This window comes from Pinus tabuliformis, chromosome 9 (genome assembly GCF_031772625.1).
Source record: "Pinus tabuliformis cultivar Carrire ecotype Pingquan chromosome 9, CPIR1, whole genome shotgun sequence".
NCBI lineage: Eukaryota > Viridiplantae > Streptophyta > Pinopsida > Pinales > Pinaceae > Pinus > Pinus tabuliformis.
In genome coordinates, this window is record NC_142307.1 from 1,469,906,860 (window position 1) to 1,469,932,068 (window position 25,209).

The following is a 25,209-nucleotide window of genomic DNA, read 5'->3' on the forward strand; positions in this document are numbered from 1 at the left end:
AGTATCAACCTAACATCATGTAGGTAAGAACTCATCATCATCATGTCTCCAACAATGCAACTTTGAGTAATCATTCATGTATACAGCACTATGCTCAAGATCATCCACATGAGCACCAAGAACTATAGGAATCTTGCATCATAACTGTATTATGTGATATTTATGCATATGATGACAACAGCATATGAGTGACTCATAATCAAGTAATGAAGATGTGTATTCAAGCTTTGTACTTCTCCTTATTCTTATGAAGATCATCATGTAAGCACTATATATGCATCATCAGATAATCAACCACAGATCTGATCTGAACATCAACTATGTAACCCCAAGAATCATATGAGATTTTGTCATGGATAACTCATAACCATATCATAGCAAGATATATCATTTAGCCGTAAAAGCATCATTACCAAGGACTACTAACCATAATGCCAACAATGCATTATTAAAAGTATATGCTCCCCATGAACCTGTGCCATCGGTTCACTGTCAGATCTGATCATGCATATATCAGCAAGAAGTATCAAGGCATCATCATCATTAATTTAGGATCAAAACACTTTAAAACATCTTACAAGTGTCAAGACATTTCCACACATCATCAACAGATTGTAACCATTATCAAATAGAGCAAATAATGGACTGAGTAATATCAAACCCATTTTATGAGCCTGTCCCTGTTGCTTTTCCTCAAACTAACATATACGCGACTGTGCAGTAACTAACTCGCATATATACGTGACTTCCCTTTATGAAACTTGCGTATGAGATTTAGGACACTGAATTTTTATACTTTTAGCTCCCTCTGGGTCTGTTATGTCTATATATTGTGTTGTGCCACATCTTTCTGACTGTACTTCCTTCTTCTTCCATATCTTCAAGTGTGATGATGTTTTCTCCTTTTGGTATGGTGCCCGTACTTTGTTCCTGCAATCCTTAGCTATATGTCCAATCTTGTTACATGCATAACATCTCACATGTTTCATATTCCTTCTGTAGCAATCAACAGATCTGTGACCAAACATATTGCAAGCAAAGCAATATCCCTTAAAGTACCTGAAACGTGATGGTATTTCTGTGTGATGGTCTTGAACCATTCTTCTTCTGCATCTGGCTACAACATGTCCAAGGTTATGACATACATAACATTCAACATTATTCATCGGAGGAGTAAAATATTTTCTTTGAAGAATTTCTTTCCTTGGTTGTTTATGGGGTTGTCCTCTCATCTCCTTGTTGATTATTTTAGATTTCTCATTAGAATTCCTTGCCTCTTCTTGTGATCTAGATTCATCTTCAACAGATTCATAAAAAACAAGGCTAGTTTTGATAGCAGGAGACCTTTGACTACTAATAATATCATCCAAGATCTTAGTACTATCTTGAAATCGTAAGAGCTTATCCTTTTCTTCTAAGTTATCTTTTAGAATATTTACCTCAATCTGATGTTGCTCCTCCTTTTCATGATACTACTTCTTCATGTTTTCTTCAGCTTTTCTTCCTTCTTCCAACTGATGTCTTAGTTCAAGAACTTCATTTTCTTGTTTTTCAAGAGCTTGGAGTAGTTCTTTATTCTGCTTATTTGATTCTTCAAGATCTTCTTTTAGTGAGAGGATCGTAGCTTCAAGACTTTCATAGTAACTGGATCTATCTTTGAGTTTCTTGATTGTTGTGCTCCTTTCATTGACTTCATTTCTTAATGATGTCACTTCATCCTGCAACTTTTGACATTGATCTTCCTTGTCCTTGAATAACTTCCTTACCTTGTTTCCTTCCTCTAGTTGAGCTTTTAGTTTGGTAGCTTCTTCTTTGAAGGAACATTCCCTTTTGTTCAATAGATCTTGTTGATCTCTAATTTTGTCTGTAAGCCTTTTAAATTCTGCCTCTATTTGATATCTTTCTTGCTCACCCATAAGAGAAAATTCAGTTGTTTCGCTATCACTTTCATCATATTCAAATGGATGGATAAATGTATCACCAGAGGATAACAAATTCATACCTGATAGTTCTTTTGCTTGTTCATCTTCATTCTGAAGTGATTCTGAATTTGAAGTGCTTCTTCCACATATTCCCCAATCTATTCTCCCACTGTCATAACTCTTCTGAGATATCTTCTTCTTCTTAGGTGCTTTCTTCTTAAGCTCCTTTCCCATTGATCTACGAATCTCCTTCTAGCGATCAAGCTTCTACCAAAGTACCAGCTCTGATACCAATAGTTTGGAATAATACTGAGAGGGGGGGGTGAATCAGTATTATCAAATCAATATAACTTTTTCATTTCCATATTAAGATTCATATACGCTACTTCAGTTAAGTAAAACCGCGTGTATACGCAACTATGTGTAGTGCAACAAGCGTATATCCAGTAACTTATGATTCAGTTAGTTGATCCTTAATGAGTGCATCAGAAAATTATTAGCCATATGAACAGTAAATAGGAGCAATAAAATAGAATAGATCATCACACACAAGAAGCACACATGAACACCATGATGTAAAGTGGAAACCCAATGTGGGTGAAAACCACCTGCTGCAAGTCGTCTCAATCTTCCTTTTAATAAGAAACTTCTTTTTACAATATTTCTATACTGGTGCAGTCGTATACCAATACACAGGCTTCTACCTGCAGAAGGCTACAACCTTCTCTTGTTCTCCAGCTTCTCCTGGAAGGGAGCTACAACCCCCTTAGCGCTTGTACTAGCCGATGTACTAGTACATAGGTGCCGGCCTACTAAATGCTCCAACCTTCACTCGTTTTCCAACTACTACTGAAAGGGAGCTACCAGCCCTTTAGCTCTTGTACTAGATGATGTACTAGTACATAGGTGCCAACCTACAGAAGGCTACAACCTTCTCTTTCTTCCTCCAGGTACCACCTTTCATAAATTTTCAGACTGGATACTCATGGAACACATCATCATAATCTGAAGGCCATGTTTCATCCAATTTTCATACTGGACCCATCAATATCATTGAAGAAATCAATCAACACTAGCATCATCAATATTTGAATCACCCAATACTGAATCACTGAAACCCAGTCAACAAACTGCAAACACCAGAACACAGAGCAGAAAACAGAACACTGCAACAATGTTTAGATCTAACTGTATCATCAAAAATCATGTATCAAAGTGCATACGCTACTTGGAAGAGTAGAACCAGCGTGTATATGCAACTTCACCAAACCGAACCAGCGTATATGTCATTAATTACTTACTTATAACTTTTTTGCACTTCCTGACTCCAGACAAACCCAGATCATTACATATACAAGGATAATATGTATGTTAGCAACCAGATCTAGTCCATCAGATCACATAAAGATAAGTCATTATGATCCTGATCCATTATAGGTCTCATCCCTCAAAACTGAAGCTAAACATAATCAACCAATCTGAATATGCAGAATACTGACACCAGTAAACAGTCACCAAAACTCAGACTTTGCATCAACAACCAGAACCACCTGTGACTTCGAACATCATAGTTCATATTGCATACGCTACTTCGATGTATCTAACCTGCATATGTACGCACTTTTATCAAAGTCAACTAGCGTATACATATGTAAATATTCATTCATGTTTTGTAGCTATTTCAATCTTAAGTTATACCCAGATCAAAACATTACATGCGTCAATATACAGATCTAGAACAAGCATGATCAAACCATATAGAGATGATTCATTCCAAACCATTTGATCCTGATCTATCCTTAGATCTTGTTCTCCATCAACTGCTGAGATTCCTCCTTAGCTCAGATCAAGCAAAGCATCATGAACCCATAACCTGCATACTAGATCTCATACATCATCAGATATTCAAGATTTTCTCAATGCCTTTGCCTAATGATCTTCTTCTCCTTTTATAGTCTTAGGCCTTACTCAATACCATGGTCCAAAACCATTTAGAACCAATACTAGGGACCCAATACCTGGGTTCAACACTTCGGACACAATACCAAGGTCCAAAACCATAGGTCTAAATACCACGGACCCAAAAATAAGCTTTCCCACATGTACGTGCTTTTCCGTGCATGGAATTGCATGCATACGTATACGCAACTTTTAATCAGAAATCATGTGTGTATACGCGCCTTTGTATATTGTGAACCTACATGTATACACTACTTGGTATATAGCGAACCTGCGTATATACGCGACTTGGTATATAGTGAACCTGCGTGTGCACACGACTTGGTATATAGTGAGCCTGCGTATATACTTTTCTTTCTTCATTCTTTGTAGTTTGATCATCAATTCTTTGCTACTAACCCACTGCACTCTGATCTATCATCTATATGAGTTGCCATCAAGGACAACACTTGTATCATAATGCCAACAATCTCCCCCTTTTGACTTGATGGCAAATCTAACTTGTCATACTGAGAACTGTCATCTTAATGAGTTTTCATTGTTCATTACATTTGAATTGATTCCTTTGAGCTGTCCTACATCCCATGTATTCTATCACATCTGATATCTCTTCTGTAGATTCATCTAGTTATATATAAGTGAGTTGTTCTTCTACGAGTGGGTTGCCATCAAGTACAAAACATGCATCATAATGCCAAAATACTCCTCTCAACACCATGTCTTGGATGAAGTGGCTTGATCAAGAAATATTGCAAGAAGCTTCTGAAATCACATTTCTTCATACCTTGCAACATAGGCTACGATATACTCTACCTCTACTATGTTGAGTGTGACAAAAGCCTACTTCCTGCTAAACCAAGTTAGCATAGATGATCTGAAGTAGCACTCTAATGTGCTCTTGTTGTAGGGAAAAGTATCCGATTCGGATGACCCTATCCCACTCTAAGGGTGATAGTACCTCAGCAACAACTGTAAAGGAAACTACTGAAGGTTTACTTCTTTATGAAAGCAAAAGAGGATGAAAGAATGCACTAACCGTTGCCTTGCGCTTAATGTCGAATCCAAACTCTTCTCTTTTGCTGCTTGCTCCCAGCTCCTTGCTCTTTTGCTGGCCCAGCTACAATGTGATCCTGCAAAATAACAAAGAAGGAAACTACAAGCAACATGCAATCATAACTGATTCAAGGATTAGTGTAAATCAAATATACAATTATCACAATATAACATTGAAACAAGAGCATATAGAAGAACCTCAATAGATTTTATTAATGAAGAAGTAAAGTTCTGAGAAGGTTACAACCATTGAAGCCCCCAATCCAGCAACACCTCCCAGCAGAAAGAATTTCTCCTCTTCACCTCCTTCAAGCAATCACCCAATAGCTCTATAGTGAAACCAACAGCATATCATTACTTTGCACAAAATTCCAGCCTCCTGAGCTCATAGGAGAGAGCTCAATATATAGATGAATTGAGAAAGGATGAGTCAGCTTGCAACTGATGTGTATCTGCCTTGTGTCCTCTCTCTCTTCAGTTGATCTTCAATTCTTGAGTCCACTTGGAGAACCTTGCTTCCACTTGGAGAAACAGAGCCTCTGACTCATCACAAGGCGAAATCCCTGATCCAAGTGTCATTTTTGGAAGATTCCAGAGCAATGACTCAGTGTGCCACTTGTCCCATCTCGCTCAGCGCAGGTGGCCTTTGTTCTACCTGCTTTGCAACACAGGTACACCATGGAGGAGTTGAGTTTCAGCGCAGAAGCCTAGTGGAGCACCTGCTTTGATTTCAGGATTGCTTGTTTTTTAGTGTTTTCAGGTGGAGAACTGATCTGAGAGCTGTTGGTTTGCTGACCTTGTTCCTCTAGGGGTAGGAACATCATGTTTAGGGACTTTGGATCCCTTGGATTATTGACAATTCATGCCTGTTGTTGTAAGGCACAAAATTGTCTATAACAGATGCCCCCTAAAGTATGAGGTCGTTTATCAGGTGAAATGCTTTATTAGGAGGATCCGAAGTTCATTCAATCTGCTGAGAAGTGTCCTGTAATAAGATACAATGCAATACATTATTCTTTCATACTTTTTCATGATCTAGCTGAGGCGGGCATTCCCATGCTCAGCTTTATAAATTCATTTTGGTACATAGCACAGACGATCGTCTGATGATAGACTGATAATTCTCTGCTGAAATCATCATCCTTTGAGGAGGATGATCATCTGCTGCAATGATGTACATGTCAAATGTCTTTATATCCTGAATATATATCGCAGCCCGGATGGATGAAACTGGATCCGGGGTCTTCAATCTCTTCCGATCTTCACTCGATGTACAAGTCGATCCATGTGAGAATTTCTTGAAGTCGAACATGGAAAGACATCGCTTGATTACCGGTCAATGATGAAAACCGTTAACAAGCGCGAGAGGAATCACCGATAAGGATGATGACCCTCAAGGTACGGCAGTACAATTCACATGATGGGAATAAAGGACTTGGCGTCGAGCACCATGCAAAATCTTCTGGTCGAAGGTCATTGATGTATACCTGTCGCCGGAAGTGAGAAACTTGCCATTGAGGCATGCAAGCTTCAAAGTACTGAAGGGGTTGTTCCTAGATCAACTCCTTGGATAATGAGCTGATGTCGACAAGGAGCGATCTGTCAAAGGAGGGCCTTAATGAATCCCACATCAGTGACACGGAACGAAGCTAGTGATTGTGATGAGGTGAAAACAAACTATGATGTATGATTCAGGGTGGCGGTCATGAAATGGATGAAGGACAATGTATGGCAGTGGATGGGACACGGTTGACTCTCTACAGAACAACATCTCTTGAACATATAACGACACTGATGTGATGGATCGGTAGCATTACCCCAAATGTGGATGGTGTGGCGAGGACCATGGTGATGAGACCGGTGAATGAAACAACCCAACCCGATGTGATACGGAGGACAAAGTGTCATGTTCAAGAGCGACTTGCTACCATTAAAGCTGTGAGGTTCTCCCAATTTTTCCCCAGTCATTGCTGACCAGTACCTCTTTATTTTTATCAAGCTTGAGGAGGATAACATATGCTTGTTCTATAACCTACCCTTCGGGCAAGCCCATCGCTATGTTTTAACGAGCCTAGCGATAGGGAAACTCGTTCTCGTCTAAAGACAAGTTTTTCGCTATTTAATGAATTTAACGAGTCTAACGACGAGGATAACTCGGTCCTTTTCATTTTTAGAGAGTCTGAAAAGGTACATAAAGTCAACTCCAGAATTCCTTTTTCGTCATCTAATCCCTTAAGTCTGAAAAAGTATAAAACAATACAGAAGGGATGAATTTTCGATTGCTTTAACGAGCCGAACAAAACAAGCGCTCGATATTTTTGTACAATAATCCCTCAGGTCCAAAAAGATTAAAATCTAGAGGAGGGATAGCTTTCCGGTCGCTTTAACGAGCTGGAAGGCCAAAACTCGGCAAACTTTTCATATTTTACGAGTCAGTGAAAAGAGCTCAAAGAAGACTCATCTTTTGAGGAATGAGTGATGAACAGGGATAGCAGCAGATTCCAGGTACAGGTTGGAATATTCCAATCACGGCAGTGTCACAAGGATGGCTTAGTGAAATCACTCTTCGCAGCTGTTCCTCAAAATGGGTAAACAAACATATGGAGATGAACGATTGGCCAAATGAACGGATGGAGGTGAGACTGCAAGAACACGACCAAGGACTTTAATATGGCTGTCAAAGGTTACATTTACCAAGGTTATTTACCGATTCATTTTTCTGGGTGAGCTTGAACTCTAGGGGAAGATTGCTCACATCTTATGTTTATTTTTTAACGAGCATGAACTATGTGCTAAAACTGCTCGGTAATGGATGCCCCCAGCATAATAATGCAGACGAGGCATATGCCCCCTAAACCTTAAAGGGCAGTTCATTTTTTAACGAGCTTGAATGCGACCAAACCTTGCTCGGATCTTGCGTTTATTTTTTAACGAGCATGAACTGTGTGCTAAAACTGCTCGAAGATGGATGCCCCCAGCATAATAATGCAGATGAGGCATATGCCCCCTAAACCTTAAGGGGCAGTTCATTTTTTAATGAGCTTGAATGCGACCAAACCTTGCTCAATCTTGATGCCCCCAGCATAAAAATGCAGACGAGGCATATGTCCTCTAAATCCTAAAGAGGACATTTCATTTTTTAATGAGGTTGACATCGTAAAGAACTATCCTCTTTACTCTTCATTTCATTTTTTAAACGAGGTTGACTTGAGATAGGAACTATCCTCGAGACTTTTAGATCCATTAAAAATAGAAGGCCTCATATTCCGTTGCACCCATCTCCGTAAGATTACTTGGCGGTGGTGGGGCAAAAGTGCCCATTAAAGAAGGGCCTTTTAGGAAAATTACTCCGATATATGGAAGAGGATGATTGCCTCCATGGATCGTCGGAATGCTTCTTGTATTGGATGGCGGCACATATTCTGTCGAAGTTGTTGTCGAACTGCCTAATCGACCTTTTTTCTCGCCATTCAACAACTGCGGGTTCCCGTTCATTGTCGAAGTTGAAGCATTGTTTGGTCGCTTAGCACTTGACAACATTAGAACTTGGCACCCGGAAGTGTTTCCACTATCAACCAGATTTTGACTTGGGTCGGGAAAAGGATCAGTCAACACAGCTGGAGTATGCGGATTCTTTACGAATCTTTTAAACTCAGCTTTGTACGGGCAATCTGCCGTCCAATGATCATCGTCACATATGTGACACCCCCCAGGTGGTTTCTCCTCTCTATAAGGAGTTTTTCGGGGAGATGACTTTCTTCGATCTTTCTTCCCTTTGTTTTGATTCTTCCTGCTTACTGGTCGACTGGTTTCTTTGCCCTTATCTGTCGATACGGCATTTACTTCCGAAGCAAGAACTTCTTCATGCGCATTTTGATTCGAATCCTTACGGGCCTTCTTTTGATTGGTCCTTTTCGAATTCGTGTTTGCCGTGCCAATCACACCATCGCCGGCATGAGAGTCACTATTTGATTTAGGAGGAGCAGGGATTGAAAACTCTGGTCTAGGGGCGTCTGGTATTTTGTCATAGAGCGTGCCGGACTGAGTATATACTAAGTCTAAATATTGTGCACGAGCGATAACCTGCTCTTCTGTTACGACTCCCCCCTTTGCCACATCTTCCGTTATGGCCGGAAGTAACGACTTTATAAACCACTCAGCTAAAAGCTGATCAGGAACGTATGTTTTAACCATTCTTTGTCGACGTCGCCACTCATGTATATGGTCTGATATATGAGTTGCGGTTGTTTGTTTGAAGTTAGTCAATATCTTTGTTCCCGTTTCATACCTTATTGGTAATTGAAAATGGGTTAAGAATGTCGTGGCAAGGGAGCTAAAATTGTCGAACGAAGCTCTTGGCAATTCTATATACCATTTAGCCCCCAAGGGATAGCTCAAATGGTCGAGTTCCCGCTGATAGTACTCTCCCGGTTTGAGAGGTCACGGGGTCAAATCTCCTCGACGCCCTCGGGGGTAGGCCTGATGGCCGTGCAGCTCTACGTGGACGTAGCGGCCCACCTCCGGTGCCCCGTGAACCACATCGAAAAAAAAAAAAAAAAAAAAAATTCTATATACCATTTTGCCGCTGGACCTGTCAATGTCCTCTGAAAGAGGCAAAGCCTTATCGAATCATCATTTAAAGTGTTCGACGAACACCATAGATGAAAGGTCATCACATGATTCGACGGGTCTTCACCTGGATTTCCATTGAATTTAGGAATGTTAGATGGAAGTTTGTGCGGGATCACTGGCCACCATGGGGCGTAAGCAATTGGATCATTGGTTAACCGATGTAAATCAGGCAACTCTAAAGTCGCCACGAATGGTAACTGTTGATTCAAGTTAGGTGAAGCGTAACCAGGGTACGATGGAATCGCCTGAACAGTTGGTCTTTGCATACCAGCATAATGGAGTTGATGTTGGTATGACTGATACGGTTGATGGACTTGACCACTATAAAGTGGTTGATTTTGACCATTTTGGATATATGGTTGTCCCGTATTCGCAAAGATTTGTTGTTCAGAACCCTGGTACACTTGTTGGAATTGTGGCTGTTGGTATTGCACTATCCACGGTTGCGACACCATGGGTTGTTGCGCTATACTAACCATTGGACCAAGATGTGGGGTAGTTGTACCCGATTGTACTTGTGTTGCCCCACCAGTAGGCGATTGTGGTTGGGTCGCAGGGTCAAGGGGCTGTTGCATGAGAACCTGAGAAATCTGAGGTTGACATACAACAGGCATCGTTTGAACTTGCGACACAGTTACAATAGCCGGTGTAGTTGGGATGTTCGTCACAGGTACACACTGTTGCATAGAATATACAACTCTTGGTGGCTGGGATAGCATAGCTACCCAACTACTCGTTGCAATTCCACCATAACTTGAATAAGGTTGAGAACTCCTGTATGGGTACCCTCCCGGAGGGGGTAATGAAAGGGCATACTGCCCCCCATATGGTGGTAATCCAGAACTCAAGGCAATTGATTGTCCTGGAGGACTGGATGGCCTAATTAGATTCCCAAAAGGGTCAATTTGATGAGTCTCACCATAAGAGTTACCAGACATTACTCCGGAACAAACAGGAACAGACCATACTGTCGAGATAGTCCCTTGGTGGACTCCTTCTAGCGATTGAGAGCTAGTTGGGACAGATGGTATGCCGGCGAACATTGTTGGATTTGCAGCAGGTAATTCTGTCGTCGCCATGTCATTAGACACAGTCCTAGATGTCGACGGTTGTTCAGACATTTTGAGTCTATCCAATTGATTGCCTAGTGATTCTACAGGAACTTCCGCTGGTGGTGGACAAACTTCTGTTGTAGCAGGAAATAGAGTGACCCCTACGCCAAAATGAGTTGGAGTGGATACTTGCGGTTCCTCTATAATTTCCTCTATCACAATCAGACCAGGTGGAAGAGGAAGACCGTTAGGTCCAAAAAAGATTTCCGGTGCCGAAGAAGGGGTTTTATCGACAGCGACAGATGTTTGAGGAACAAAACTCTCTGGACCGGTTACAGATGGAACTGGTTCAGTTATACAAGTATTTGCCCCCAGACTAGGATCAGTATTACTGTCCTTCTGCGACGGTTGAACTTCTTCTATAGAGGCAGGGTTTCCGGAAATGTTTGGAGTAACCAGAATCTCAGATGTTGTTGGAACACTTGTTCTAACTTTTAAAGGAGATTTTGAACTAGTTCGACGAGCTCGCTTTGTCCGGATTGTTTTCGATTCCGGAGACAAAGACGGTTGACTCGCAAGCCTCCGAGAACGACAGATATTCAATTGACTTTCTTCCACGATTGCGGATTACTCAATCAACTAAAATATAAAGGGGAAAATTTGTGTTTCCGATTTGAATGAATTTTATTAGACGCTTTTAAACATAACTTTGCTTTTTCATGTTTTAAGAGTCGAGAAAAAGCTAAAGATGACTCTAGTCTCCTTCGATGTATTAACGAGCCCGAAGTGACAAATGCTCGGTTGGACCTTTTCAGTTATAGAGTTTGAAAAAGGCCAAAAGAAACTGCTCTGGAGATCTAGGCAGAGGGTGTGCCAAACCTTTCGCGAAACCACAGAATACGTTTTACGGTACGGGTGGTCGATCTTCGTGAATGTTGTGTTCACTGCATCGCGATCAGTAGGGTGGTCGACACGGCTTCCTAAGGATAAAGGATAAATGCCTATAGGGGTCTCCCAATATATACGCGACGGTACGTGGGAGTACAATTCCGTATTAGTGCCACCGACTCTCAGGAGGAATCACCCACCTTCGTAGAGATCGACAGTCACTATGTTTAACGACGCCGGAACACGTCTCTACCTAGACCTCTATGTATTTGCGTTATGTTTCAAATGCGTTGTTAGGTTCATTCAGTATATTTTAAGTTTATCTTTTTAAACTTTGCCTTTCAAGGTTCACCACGAGATGTATATGAACAATTCCTAAATGCAGCCTAAGATGAGAAGAAAGCTTTTTCAAATCTTTTTTGACTGATGAAAATCTTAACTACTGAGGGAGAAGAAAGGCAAATCTTTTCACACAGTTCATATAGCACAAACTAATGCACTTTCTCCTAAATCATCATGCAAACTTTTTCAAATGCAAAATGCACAATGCATGTATTTTCTTTTCCCTTTCTTAATGTTGATGTATTACAAAAAGAAAGTTGTTATATAACTTTGATTTCGATTTAAAGCGAAAAACAAACAAGTTTGTCCAAAATCAAAAGACACCTTAAGATTTACTTGTTTAATCACTGGAAATACATGAAATCAAACCATAATGACGAAAGTAAAAAGACTAATCAGCTATGGACAGCAAACAAGCTAACTCTTTAGACCAGCAAAATGCCTAACACAGGTTCAGATCTAAGAGGCCAAAGCAAGAATAGTTCACTTTCGTTATGGGAAATTGTAAATGATGTAAGAAATACAAAATAACAAGTACAATTTCGTTATATAACAGAGGCGGAATGATGGCAAGTAAGGTTGGTTTCAGAACTGGTACAAGAAAGACAACTTGCTGCAAAAACTATAGTGAAAACAGGCAAGAAAAAGGGAGGAAACCCCAACTGCACTAGGAAAAATTGGGCCAACGCAGGTGCTGCACAGCCAGTCTGGCTCTCAGCATAGGTAGCCCCTTTGGGACCTGCGTTGCAAAGCAGGTAGCCTGTGTACTACCTGCTTTGGAAAACGAAAGTTGCGTTTTCACAGTTTCCGGGTCACAGTTTTCTCAAAAATTCACGGTTTTTGCTCAAATCAGAAGCAATCAGTCAAGCACACACAAAGGAATGATTAGGAAGGTGAAAAGCTATCACTAAGAGCTTACAAGGATCCTTGTAGATCAGCTCTTCAAATCATGAACATGCTCAGAAATGAGCTAGAGTAGCTGCCCTCTACTTCGCTTTTGATATAGTCAAAAGCTTTTCGATTTGGTACTCTTTTGTTCAGGAAATGAATAGCAAAATACTACAAACACAATCAAACAGATACGATCCCCAGTGGAGTCGCCAGTTTTTTGTAGGGAAAAGTATCCGATTCGGATGACCCTATCCCACTCTAAGGGTGATAGTACCTCAGCAACAACTGTAAAGGAAACTACTGAAGGTTTACTTCTTTATGAAAGCAAAAGAGGATGAAAGAATGCACTAACCGTTGCCTTGCGCTTAATGTCGAATCCAAACTCTTCTCTTTTGCTGCTTGCTCCCAGCTCCTTGCTCTTTTGCTGGCCCAGCTACAATGAGATCCTGCAAAATAACAAAGAAGGAAACTACAAGCAACATGCAATCATAACTGATTCAAGGATTAGTGTAAATCAAATATACAATTATCACAATATAACATTGAAACAAGAGCATATAGAAGAACCTCAATAGCTTTTATTAATGAAGAAGTAAAGTTCTGAGAAGGTTACAACCATTGAAGGCCCCAATCCAGCAACACCTCCCAGCAGAAAGAATTTCTCCTCTTCACCTCCTTCAAGCAATCACCCAATAGCTCTATAGTGAAACCAACAGCATATCATTACTTTGCACAAAATTCCAGCCTCCTGAGCTCATAGGAGAGAGCTCAATATATAGATGAATTGAGAAAGGATGAGTCAGCTTGCAACTGATGTGTAGCTGCCTTGTGTCCTCTCTCTCTTCAGTTGATCTTCAGTTCTTGAGTCCACTTGGAGAACCTTGCTTCCACTTGGAGAAATAGAGCCTCTGACTCATCACAAGACGAAATCCCTGATCCAAGTGTCATTTTTGGAAGATTCCAGAGCAATGACTCAGTGTGCCACTTGTCCCATCTCGCTCAGCGCAGGTGGCCTTTGTTCTACCTGCTTTGCAATGCAGGTACACCATGGAGGAGTTGAGTTTCAGCGCAGAAGCCTAGTGGAGCACCTGCTTTGATTTCAGGATTGCTTGTTTTTGAGTGTTTTCAGGTGGAGAACTGATCTGAGAGCTGTTGGTTTGCCGACCTTGTTCCTCTAGGGGTAGGAACATCATGTTTAGGGACTTTGGATCCCTTGGATTATTGACAATTCATGCCTGTTGCTGTAAGGCACAAAATTGTCTATAACAGCTCTTTCTGTCCTTTGCACACTTTTCCCAATTTCAATCTATATATCCCTATAGTTTCACTTCACCACCTGAGACATATCTCAAACCATTTCTATTGTACCACACAAGTACCTCAACCATGCTTTCTTGCAACCCAATGTATCTACCTCAACTTGACCATATATTGGCTCAAGGTGTTCATTGCAAATAAAATATTAGGCTTGGTGTTAACTAGGTACTTCAAGGATCCAAACAATTTCCTATACATCATGAGGTCCACCAAATTTGAATCTCCAATCCTAATAAGTATTGTATATGGCATAAATCATTCCTTTTAATCTCCAAGATTAACTCCCTCTAACACTGAAGTATATCTTCCTATGGTATTCTTGGTTTCTCCATCTTTCACGAAAGCAAATTCTCCTACCACTATTGCCTCATCTATCACGTAAGAAATTCCATCTGCAGTTGCTACTCCCTCTATCATGTAGGTAAGTCCATATACTATTTGACATGGTATACTTAAAAATGGTATACTACTCCTACAGGCGTTCTCTCTGAGCATCTTGACCATCTCAACTCATGACATCCTGTAGGAGAGTTTCTCCTTACACTCCGACTGACAATATTCTCCCTTAGAATTGGAAGTTGTTCTTATCATCTGGAATGATCTTTGATGTCCTAACTATTTGTACAATTTCTTCCTTTCAAACACCAATCACTCCACTAACTCTGTGCTTGATCCCTTAGTTCATACAAGAACCTATCTATGAGAGACTGAAGAAAAAAAATATCCTTGTACTCCCTCTTACTAGGAGAACCTTCTTTCCACAAGCTTTGCTTCATTCTTCCTGATGCTTCCATCTACTGTTAGAATCATTGACTTGGAAACCTTCAACATGTACCTACAAACCTCATTCAAGAGGCCATGGAAGAAACAATTATAACCAATAAAAAATACAAAGACAAGAGGTTCATCAAGGAAAAATAACAATAATCAAGGGAGAAAGATATGAAGTACTTATCTCTTGGTTAAGGAAAAAAATTTTGAGAGTTGTAGGGAGTTTACAAATCCCTCTTGATCCTTGACTCCTTGTAGAAATCAATGATGTTCATATTAGATTCATTCTTCTTCTGAGGTGGATGCTCATCTTCATCCTCATCACTACCTGTTTATGCATGATGTTTTCATTTCTTTTTATTGCATGAATTGTAAGAGATAGATTTTCTTCATCCTATTGATTCATCAAGTTGCATTCAACATTCCAAGTCTTTATCTAAGGTTTCATCCCATAAAACCTCGGAATTTCAACAAGCATAAAGGTTCCACGATGAATACATTAATAAAGACTCGGCTCCTTGTCTCGCCTAGTAACAAACTTCGAGGTGATTCTTTATCTTTTGACTTAAGCACATCAACATTCCCCTTAACCACTAACAAGCTACTTTCATACCTAGGTTTTGAAGTTTGTGAATTCATATTTATGGAAATGTATCTAACGGCTATCACAATACTTGATATTCTAAGAACATTCTAATCAATACCATTCTAAGCAAGAATTGTTTTCATGGCTTTGTTGTCTGTTGTCAGACTCCTTGTCCTATTTTCTAAACCTTGGTCACCACATAGACCTCTATGTAGCCCTCTGTATGCCTAGGCCTTGTCTTACAGTCCCATGACCCTCTTCTTCTAGGTTTGACAGAAATCAGTTATTTTTTCTAGGCCTCTTCTAGCATCAAGTCTCCTACTGAAAATTTTTACACAACCTTTCTTATTCTGCTGCCCTTAGTTGTATGCATTAGTCTACCATTCTTCCATAGTCCAACCCACTACTAGGGCTAGGACCTACCTTGTAAGCCTATTGTCACTCCTTTCCTTAGTCAATTTTCCACTTCAAGGATTTATGACACCCTTGGCCTTAGTCCTATCCCTTCGTTCAAAATTTAATAACCTTGCCCTGTCTGAGTCTTATTGCACACATTTTATCAAAATTCCAAGGAAGCAGATGTACCAACTTTTTCAGAGAATCAAGATCATCAAACATCAGTTTTTGAGTCATTCTAAACCCATTCTGCAAAATTTTAATGTAAATGATGCAAGTAAGACTGTGTATGTATGTAAAAAACTAGGTAAGCTTATTATTTTAGCGATGAATCTCATCCTAGGAGGTTTTTCGTCTCATTGATTCAGTTGTGTTTTTAAACACAGATAATCGGCAAAGGTTTTCCCTCCAACCTCACCCCAAATATAGGTTGGAATTTATCGTTAAAGTCTTAGCTGAGTCCTAGTGTTCTAGTCGAGTCTTATGTAAAAGTGATTTGGGAATAATTTAAGCTAATTGGCTAAATTATTTTATTACAAACCACTTGGTCTACTAGATCATATTGTGTCACAGAATTGGGTAATTAGTTGAGGGTCTATAATGAATGGGTATTCCCCTTTTGAGGGTTGAATTATCTAAAATCTTATGTAAAAAATATTTTAGTACATGGTCCCTCATACTTAGACATCAGGGCTAAAATATTAAAGGGTGGAAAAAATAATTAATCCCCTTAAGTGTCAATTAATTAATTTTTCTGGCAAAAATAAAATTAATCTGAAGCGAGAAAATTCATTAATTAGAGTCAAAATTAAAGTCTTAGAGAAAGTAAACTCTCCATGTGGAAAAAATCTTGGTTCTTAAAAGAATTAATTTTTGGAGGTCCCCCACCAAGGGAATATAGAAAATTTCAAGAAAATTTGGACCCTTGGGCCTTGGTGGTTAAGTCAAAGTTAATTTTTTGAGGAAATTAACTCAAAATAATTATTTTTTGAGTTAATAAAAAATAGGTTTAATGAGAAATTCGAAAATTCCTCAAAAAAAATTATTTTTATCATTGAGATTAAAATATCATCAAATATTTATCAACAAACAAGATTAATTTGATGGGGATTAATCCAACTAGCCGTTATTTTCCACTTGAAGGATTTATCTATAGATTGAGAGTCATTTGTGTCTCAAGCCATTTGATGTTTGGCTAATGTAATTTTGTAGAAAAACTAATGTAAGGTCATTGTCCCTCTCAGAACATTTTTGAATAATCATAATAAAGACTTTGGGGTGTTGTTCATGGTGTCTATGTTCTACTGATTTGTGGTATGTGTTGGGTACAAGCATTCCTATATTGTGTTTAAATTTTTAAATTAAATCATTATTTAATTGTTGATGACAAGAGGACTCTATTGATGAGTTTTGGGCTTATCTTAGATGATCTTATTCATTGTTGTTCTAATGATTTATGCCTGAAGAATTATATAGTGTTTGCAAGTTCCCCAGTCCTTGGGCTCTAAGTTCACAAACTATTAGCACACAGTGACCTTGTTTGGATTTCAAATATTTTTATGGTTTTCCTAGCTTCGATAAGGCTATAGCTTGCATTTATCTTTCAAAAATACATTTATTCATTATCAAGGACTTACAAAAAGTATTTTCTCAAATTTTTCTCAAGCATTGTACACATGTATATTTTGTAATTATATTTGTAAAATAGATTTTGGTAAATAATTTTATTTTCTAACCCTTGTTTGCAGCTGGGGTTTTGGGGTTTTGAAATTATTTTGAACTTTTGTATATATTGGGGTTTTAGGTATTTGTGAATTCATTTGTGCAAGTGAGATCAAGTGAGAAGACTTGGATTAGAGCTAGATCTAGGCCCTTGAGGGTAATATCTAACCTCTATAACTTTTTTCATGGATAGCCATTGAAGATTTTGTAGTGAAATTGAGATTTGAAGCAAAATTATTTTTTAAGGAGTAAGAGTTTCAAGTTTTGGGGCTCCTATGCCTAGATCTCCCCTCTCCAAAGCAAATGTCCTCCTTCTTTTTCCCTGTGTCAGCCTTTTTAGGGTCTGCCTCATCCTTTCTCAGCCACCTTATCCCTCCATTAGCCCTCCTTCCCTCCTCCACTCTACCTTCTCCCCTTACTCAGTTCTCTAGCATCCTCCTCGGTCCTCCCTCTCTCCTCCCTTTCCCCTCTTCTCCCCTATTTGCATCCCTCCAAGGTTTTACGGAAGGCCTTTTAGGCCTGGAAACCCTAGGTCGTAGGCCTTAGGGCCTTACCCAAACCCTCAACCTCTTATTTTTCCCTAGTCGTAGCCCTTATGGGGGCTATGGTAGCCCCTTGTGGGCCCCTTTTCCCTCATGACAAGCCTATTTGGTCTTTTCCTTGAGCCGCTAGGCCTTCTAGGCCCCTTCGAGCCCAACATTAGCCCTATTAGGCCTAATGCTAGCCCTTCTTGGCCCTCGTTTTCCCTTTTCCCATCTCTGAAATTTCTGGATTGAAGATTGGTGGGTTTTTGTAGGTTGGGTTGGCTCAAAACTTGTGTTTTCAAGTGGCACAATCATTGGAAATATTTTTACAACGTGTGCAAGAATTCTTCAAGGCCTTAGGCCTAGGGTTTGATCTCTAAACCCTCATCCTTTCTCACTGCTTTCTATAACTCTCCGAATCATTTACAACATTGATAAAATTTGTGCTTAAGCACCCTAAAATTCACATCTAATCATTCTAAACACACTAAGGGTTTCATGGTAAAATTTTGCTAATTGTTTGGCTACTTGGGCGTTGTTTCTTGAGCTTAGAATTTCTTGTTTGTTGGCTGGAATATCTCTGCATAATCAAATAGATCAGATCTTATATAACTTGGAAAGAACACATTAAAAGGCATAAAATTGATTGGTGTGATATTTATCACATTATCCTAACATTTAACTGTCTTGGGATTCAAATTTTTGGCATATATATCCTAGTTCAGTGACTGAAATATCTTTTCATAAGGGTTTGATCAGATCTGATATAAATCTGAAGATCACATCTTAAAGGGCTTAAAAATCATCTTTTTTATATGGCAAGTTTGTTCTAACACTTGGCAATTGTTGAGCACAAATTGGAACACACTCTCAGTGCATTGAATTCTCATTGTTTGCATGATTTTCTCACTACTGTAATAAGAAATTTCAGATCTGATATATCTTTGAACACTTTTCAAAATCAGATGATTTTTTCCTACCTCAAAAAACACGGGTACTCAGTTCAGTTCTCATTTCAAAGTTTACATTTTTTAAAGAATTCTAGGCCTAATCGCATTAATAATTTACCTCCAAGCATAAGTTTTGTTGATAGACTTCTAACGCCACCCTTCTCACCTAGCTTGAGGGATTCAACACCTTTCTAGTGGTTAACATGGTGACCTTGTAGTCCTCAGAGCCATATCCTTTGTAGCATTGGGGGAAACGAGTGGTTGGAACACTGGGGGGTATCGTTAATCAAGCCTTTTCTTGCTTCCTATTGACTTACATCCCACAACCTACTCTAAAGAATGGTCTCAAAATAGTTAAGGGAAGGTCACACTTAGATTAAGCATATAACCTAAAAGCAACCAAGATTCTTGCATCAAATCTAGGTCTTTGGATTTTCACCGCATATAGGTTAGTGAAGCATCTAAGAATAAATATTCCATCTAGTTACTTGGTCTTAATTTAATAATAAGAAAGAGTTTTGACTCCATAAGGCACTAGTCTCATATTTTAATCTAATCTAATCCTTAAGATCTTGTTAAATTTAACCAAGTAGCTAGGCCACTCAACTGTGTCTCTGAGACTTTTTGATAACAACTTGTCCTTCGCCTTCACATTTCCATAGGGACTATCCCTCATATCCTATTATTAGAAGACAACTAGAATTTAGAGGTTGGGGATCAGAGTAACAACCCTTGACCTAAGTTATTGTCACAGTGCCTGTACAATCTGAGCGATAACATTTTCTGGCGTCGTTGCCGGGGACGAATTTATTAGACCTTGGTATTGACAAAATTTCTCACTAATCTTCATAATCCTCTAATCTTTCATCATTCCTTACTCCATGAACTCCACATTTTCTGGCATTGTTATATCTTCATATTTTCATCACCTTGTCCTTTTTCCTCCCATTAATCCTTTCATCTTGTTTATCCTCACCTTTAGCTTATGTACATTTAGGATGGTTTATTATTTGGGTGGTGACTCCACTTTTTCATCCATTTACAAGAGCCTACTCTAGAAGGAATCCTAGTAGCTTGGTTAACCCCACTCGAAATCCTGAGAAGGTTCTAAGAGCTCGGTTAAACAAATTACACTCTAGAAAGTGTTAATTATTTCTCGGACAGGAGGCCCTCCCTAATATCCATTTGTTTTTCGTTATTCCTCCCAATCAAGACTTCATGGTTGATTATTATAGTCCTTACAACTTCACCAACATCCAAGGATATCTACATGATCTACCAGATGACTCTACTATGACTAGACTTTCGATCTTTCAAGGAAACAATGCCATCAATGTCGAAGATCACATAAAGAAGTTCAACACTTTCGTGCATAGATATGCTCATGCCACTGCACACAATCATGAACATGTCAGAATTAAGTTATTTGAGCTCTCATTAGAATATAATTCACTTCAATGGTTTCACGATAGATACGATAATGTATTTGACTCTTTAAGAGCCCTCACTTATGCATTTAAAGACATATTTGGGGATAAAAGAGAAGGAAAGTATTTGGTTAAAGAAATTAATACCATTAAGAAGAGGGAAAATGAAACATTTGAATAATTCAATCAAAGGTTTAATGGTATTCTAAAGGATATGGCTTAAGACTATAGGCCTCCTGACAAGACAGTGTTAGAGCAGTATCTGGAAGCTTTCAATGGTGATACTCAACATGAGATCAGACGTTCCAAGAATGTTACTTTAGTTTTTTCCCAGAGTACAGTTGAAGAGTGAGAAAATGATAAGAAAGCTTTAAGTAAGTCAGAGATCCCAGGTTTTGAAATAGGTCCAATTAAATCAATGGGAAAAATATTAAGGAAGAAGAACCAGAATCAGTTAATGAATTAACTCGGGTAATTAGGGAGATGAAAATTGAACATGTCAGAAAATAAGTGACATACAGTCTAGATTGATTCAAATGAAATATATGTAGCCTAGCAATAATAATAATAATAATAATATGTGGGAAAAGAGAAATCCTCCTGCCGACCAAAGACCTCATGATCCCTTCAAATCTAGAAATATGATATCCTATTCCTTTTGCAGATATTGTCAGAAGTTCCATAATGAAAAATATTGTGCTATCACAAAGAAAATTTTATGTAATGACCTTAAAACTACTATAGACCAAATCAATATGTTTGGGAAAGAGTTTCATTTTCCTTTAAAATATTGGATGGAAGTTATAGAAAACAATCATAGTGTTGAAACTCTTAATTTGAGCAATGTCGAGAATGAGGGAGAAGATTGGCTTGAAGATAAATCTTCTCAAGACATAGGAGAAGTGATCCCTAATACCCCAATGATTCATTCAAATGTTAATTTGGGGGAATGGATCAACCATGCAAAAATATTTGTGCCTATAGGTGAGATGATCAAGAGTCTGATTCAGAAAATGGAAATCATGGAGGGTGTCAAAGCTCCTCAAGAAAAGGTTCTCAAAGTTGAGCACGAGGCTCATTCACCTTCTCTTCCATATAATGATTATGTCAAGAACGAGGAAGTTTCTGAAAAGATGTCTCTTCCCAAGGACCCTTTAGAAGAGCCTGTTGTGATGCAATCTAGTATTGGAAATTATGTTATCCTTTCTAACTGTATAAACTTGTCAGAAGATAAAGAAGAGTCTAAGGGGGAAATATGGCATATGAGTTTTGATGGTTCCTGCTCAAGGCTAGGAAAAGGAGCCAAAATTGTCTTAATCTCACTTGCAAGGCATGTGTTTAAGTTTTCTTTCCGATTAGAATTTGAAGCAACTAACAATATAGTTGAACATGAATCCTTATTACTCGGCCTTGAAATATCCAAGGACCTCAAAATAAAAGCATTAAGTGTAAAAGGATATTATGACATCATCATCAAGCAAGTCAAGGGTATATTCTCATGTAAAAGTGACAGACTCAAGAAATACAGAAATGTTGTGTGGGATACTATTGAGCTATTTGATGCATTTAGTCTCCAAGTTATCCCTAGGGAAGAAAATAGTCAAGTTGATGAACTTGTTGTAGCCACTTCCACTTTCCAAATATCTGATTGTTTAATAAGGGATAAGGCTAAAGTGGAAGTCATTTTTAGATCATATGCCCCGAATAATGTAAATCATTGGCAATTGTTTGGTGATGAAAAGAAAATTGTCCATTACTAAATCACTTGGACGAGTTTGAAGATTTCCAGACTTGTTCCAAGGAAGAAGGGTATGAATTTTAAGGTAAATATGTGGTGAATCCGACTTTCGAAAATATGGTGACCATGGAACAAATCTTCGATGGAAATGATGCCAGTAAAAGGGATGATGAAAACAAGATCGATACAGGTGAATTCATTGAAGTAAATATCAGTTCTCCGTAAAACCCAAAAATGGTAAAAATTGGTAAGGGAACTTTTGAAGAAGAGAAGGAAAACCTAATTGATCTACTCATCGAGTATAGAGATGTCTTGGCCTTCTCTTATGATGAGCTTAAGGGTTAAAATAAGGATGTTATTGAACTTATGATTCCTTTGAAGAACGAAGATGCCAAACCATTTAGGCAGAAACTTAAGAAAATCAATATTAAGTTGGTCCCCCTCGTTCAGAAAGAGTTGCAAAATATGCTTGTTGTTGGTATCATTAGACAAACTCAACATTCCTCTTGGTGCTCAAATATGATGATTGTTAGGAAGAAGAATGGTTCTATCAAGCTATGTGTCAATTTATAGACACATAATTTGGCTTGTAAAAAATATAACTATCCTTTTCCTAACATGGAAAATATGCTGCAAAGAATAACCGAGTCCGGTATGATGTCATTATTAGATTTATTTTCTGGTTATTATCAAGTCTGGGTCAAAGAATAAGATTGTCATAAGACTACCTTCACCACACCTTGGGGTAACTTTGAATATCTCAGGATGCCTTTTGGGCTAACAAATGTAGGGGCTACTTTTCAAAGAGCTATGTATTATGATTTCAAGGGATTAATTGGAAAACTCATTGAGATTTACCAGGATGACCTCATTGTTTTCTCTAAAGATGGAAAACCTCATATCAACTATTTGAGGCAAGTTGTTGACAAGTGTCGAAAATTCGGCATATCATTAAATCCCGCCAAATCTGTCTTTGGGGTAACTGAAGGGAAATTGTTGGGTCACATCATTTCCAAGGATGGTATCAAAATTGACCCTGAAAGAGTTCAGGCTATTCAGCATATTGTGTTGCCACATAATCTTAAGTCCCTGCATTCTTTCCTAAGAAAAACAAATTTCCTTAGGAGATTCATTCTAAACTATGTTGAAATTGCCAAGCCTATACAATGTCTTCTAAAGGAATGTAAAGTTTGTTTGGAAATATGAAGGTAAAAAGGGGTTTCAAAATATCAAAGATGTTATAGCCAAAGCTCTTGTCCTAGTTAGCCTAGATTATTTAAAGGATCTCATTATTTTTTCATTTTCTTCCGAAGATACTATAGTAGGTGTCCTCTTGTAGAAGAAAAAATATGGTTATGAGTAGCCAATTGATTTTATGACCAAATCCTTACAAAATTCAGAGTTAAATTACAAAATCATGGAAAAACAGGCATATGCATTAGTCAAGTCCCTTAATCATTTTAGAATGTACATGGGTTTTTAAAAAATCATTTCCTTTGTTCTGCATTCAGCTATCAAAGATATCTTAACTCAAATTGATTGCTTGGGAACTCGTGTTGGATGGGTAAACAAAACTAAAGAATATGATCTTGAGATTAGACTGACCAAGCTTATCAAGGGCCAAGGATTGGCTCAGATGTTGACAAAGGGTAATGAAAAATCCTTATAGATGGTTTTCCAGAATGAAGTTATTGAGCCTTCTATCTCCCTCGAGCTTCAGAAATTGGAAAATACTAAGTGGTACAAGGACATCATTTATTATTTGACAAATCCGACTTGTCCTTATCACTTGGTGGATCGTAAAAGGAGGGCTTTCATATTAAAGGCATCTAAATATTGTATCTTAAAATATGGCCTTGGATGGAGAAATCCATATGGGATAATACTCAGATGCATTGCAGATGATGAAGCTAAAAATCTTATCACTGAGTTCCATGTGGGATTTTGTGGGGGCCATTTTGCAGCAAAGACTATGGCCCACAAGATTCTACATGCAGGATATTATTAGCCCACCATCTTCTTAGATGTTCATAGATTCATCAAAAATTGTCAGGAATGCCAACTTTTCATAGGAAAGCAGAAACTAGCAGCCTTACCTCTTCAGTCGGTTGTAATAGAAGCCCCTTTTTCAACAATGGGGGTTGGATTTCATTGGTAAATTTAGCCAAAATTTTAGTAATGGTTACTCATGGATTTTGACTATGGGTTGTGAAATGGGTTGAGGTCATTCCAAGAAATCATGCCACTAAGAAAGTTGTCATGGAATTTCTTAAGAATCATAATATTACTCGATTTGGTGTTCTAGCCAAAATTATGACTAGCAAGGCCAAAGCTTTCAGTTCTTCTGAGTTATCTTCTTTCTGCTTCAAGTATGGCATTATCCTATATCATTCCTCAAATTATTATCCCAAAGAAATGGTATTGTTGAATCAAGTAATAGAAATTTAATCACCATCATTAAAAATATTTTTGGGGATAATAAGTGGTCTTGGGATAGTAAAATAAAGTATGCATTATGGGCGGACATGATTACAAATAAAAGAGCTACCGGGAAAATTCCCTTTGAGCTTTTCTATGTTTGGGACGTAACCTTGTGTGTTCATCTCAAAACTCCAGCTTATCAGCTCCTTAAGCATTTTACATAGGACAAAGATGCAGTAAAGAAAATATTTATCAGATAATGGAAATCGATGAAGCCCACAAGAATACTTTTGATAATATATTTCGAAGCTAGGCTAGAATAAAAGAAGGATTTCAACAAGTCATCATGGAATATATCTATGCAGATTGGCGATATGGTATTATTATGGGATCGCAGAAATGAGAAGCCCGACAATTGTGGAAATTTCAACAGTCTATGGCTTGGACTGTATATCATCATAGGAATCATTGGAGCAAATTCTTTCTATCTAAATACTCTAGGAGGTGATCCTGTAACGCTGTGAGCAAATGGGAAGATGCTCAAATTGTACTACAGGGATGACATATGATGCCATGGGACATATTTTGTATAGTATCTCTAACCCTATTCCTTTTCAT